We start from the raw sequence: 2,759 nt of genomic DNA, 5'->3' as shown, positions 1-2,759 counted from the left end.
TGATTATTTGACAATTTTACACACTCTACAACAGTTGTTTCTTGTTTTAATAGTTGAAAAATGGTGACTTTAAATGGTTTATCTTTGTCTCAAACCAGAATTATATTTCAACCTTACATTGGGACATCTTAATCACTGTTATTGATTTATTTCGGCATGGACGAAAATAGGACAATTTAACTCTTCTGAAAAAGATGCATTTCACCTAAATATGAATGTATTTGAGAATTTTTTTTCGTGATTTGCATAAGGCGAGAGAGTACGTTTGCTGGATTATTGCTGAGTGTGGCGTGAAAGTAAACTCGCTCACTCATGTTTTGCAATTGTAGATTAGATAATCGATAAAACAATGGATGTTCTTAATCGTATAAACAGAGGCAAAGCCTTTTGCCAGTCGTGTGAATTGCGATATGACGACCACCCTATTTATAGCGCGGAAGTTATTAATAGACATGACACATGTTTATGTAAAGACCAGGAACAACCTGGTGTAGATCACATGCACGTCAACCTCCAAGAGTAGACATGATCTACAGAATGCTGGTGGTTCTGCTGGGGCTATACACAGGTGAGATGCACCTCAGATTAGCCGATTCATCGATCTATTGCATTTGGCCATGGTCCTGTGATTGACAGCATGAACATCGGGCTCATCATATATAGTATCGATATCGCATGAAATAAATTTGATTGTAATCCATTCCTTATCCGAGTTCAATCTTTATTTCATACTGAAATGCCACAGGCCTTCATATATCTATTTCTTAACGATAAGTAGGCTGGGCAAACGCATAAAAAATGAAATTCATCTTCGACATCATTTAACTTGCACATTTCTTCTCCATTATTACATCTTTTACAAGCGTGCGTACGTCTGTCTGTCTGTCTGTCTGTCTGTCTGTCTGTCTGTGTCTGTGTCTGTGTGTGTGTGTGTGTGTGTGTGTGTGTGTGTGTGTGTGTGTGTGTGTGTGTGTGTGTGTGTGTGTGTATGTATGTATGTATGTATGTGTATGGATGATTGTATAGATAAAATGTATAGTATTCACAATTTCCTGCATAAATCACTTTCAAATTTAATTATTTTACCTGGTACAGGTGGGGATGCTTCGGTACAACATGCGGCAGGTCAAGGCCCCAGCAAGGGTTCACAAGGGTCAAGTAACCGGATGTTTGGGAGGTGCAGACGGTGTCGGGTGCGCGAGGTCAACATGGTGTTCCTGCCTTGCGGTCACATGGTGTGTTGTGCCGAGTGTAGCGTCATCTCCAGTACCTGTGACGTATGTCACGCTCCAATCAGGGGCAGTGTGAGGACAAGACACGTGAACACGTGAACTCTAATACGTGAACTCTTATAATGTTTTTCAGGTGTTTAAAACAATGTGATATATATGTTTTATTTAAACAAGCAATGCATGAAGCAGTGAATTTACATTTTTTAACTCAAACGAACGGAAGATTTCGCATCACATGGTCAATTCTTAGAACTATTATGGTTTAATATGTTAAAGGCAACGATCTGATTAAAGTTCCATACTACATATATGTGTGATGTATTTTTTGCGTTTCCCGCAGTGAGTGAGTATGGTGTTACACCGCTTTTAGCAATATTCCAGCAATATCATGGCAGGGGACACCAGAAGTTGGCTTCACACATTGTACCCCATGTGGGGAATCGAACAGTAATGACGGCGGCATGTTGCATCATTCACACAAAAAAAACATCTCTCAACATATTGATTTTGTGAAAGCAATATAATTCCCAGCCCTTAACCAACCAGTGTGAATAAAACCAGATATTAACATATTATGTCTACTTAATCTGGAGACTAATGTACAACACCGACTTCAACATGAGCATGTGTGGATCATATGAATAACTATGAATCAGTGATCGATCATAGTTTGATCATTAGTGGCACTATTTTCGGCGGCTGCCAGATGAACATCTAGTATTGTCTTTCAGTATGTGATGCCCGGTAGATAAACAAATTAATTTCATTTTGGTTAACAACAAATTTTGGGTGTACATTAAAAAAATGTGATCCCCTATACATATACTCCCCACCACACACACACACCCGCTAGCTCTCGTCACATCTCCCCATTACCCCCCCCTCCCCACACTTCTTCCAAACACTTATAGGCCCTATTTCTCCCATATATCTCACACACACACACACACACACACACACGCACTTACACACACGCGCGCGCACACGTACACACACGCACGCACGTACACACACACACACACACACACACAGAGGCGCGTTTCTCTGTTACTAGTGTATACCAAGTCAGTCCCACCTTGTACATTATATTCTAAGACATATACTCCCCACCACACACACACACGCGCTAGCTCTCGTCACATCTCCCCATTACCCCCTCCCCCCACACTTCTTCCAAACGCCTTATAGGCCCTATTTCTCCCATATATATCTCTCTCTCACTCACTCACTCACACACACACACACACACACACACACACACACACACACACACGCACACACACGCACTTACACACACGCGCGCGCACACGTACACACACGCACGCACGTACACACACACACACACACACAGAGGCGCGTTTCTCTGTTACTAGTGTATACCAAGTCAGTCCCACCTTGTACATTATATTCTAAGACATTAAATTACATCACAGTTACGCCTGGTCATGTTCTCCTTGCACGCATGAGTTGTGTGTATATTTACATCACTTATCACTCATGCTGACATGTCAGATCTATAAACAGTCC

The 2,759-nt window shown here is 41.4% G+C and overlaps 1 long non-coding RNA gene across 1 annotated transcript; it reads left to right on the top strand.

The window, feature by feature from the left end:
- The first annotated feature begins 299 nt into the window (after nt 1-299).
- On the top strand, nt 300-1,538 carry LOC124283649. The gene is made up of 2 exons (XR_006900376.1): nt 300-568; nt 1,096-1,538. It is a non-coding gene; the product is annotated as an uncharacterized LOC124283649 (long non-coding RNA).
- Nucleotides 1,539-2,759: the final 1,221 nt, after the last annotated feature.

The sequence above is a fragment of the Haliotis rubra genome, unplaced genomic scaffold (genome assembly GCF_003918875.1).
Source record: "Haliotis rubra isolate DU_JTF1 unplaced genomic scaffold, ASM391887v1 Scf319, whole genome shotgun sequence".
Taxonomy (NCBI): domain Eukaryota; kingdom Metazoa; phylum Mollusca; class Gastropoda; order Lepetellida; family Haliotidae; genus Haliotis; species Haliotis rubra.
The sequence above is the reverse complement of the archived record's forward strand: the minus strand, read 5'-3'. Positions and strand labels throughout refer to the sequence as shown.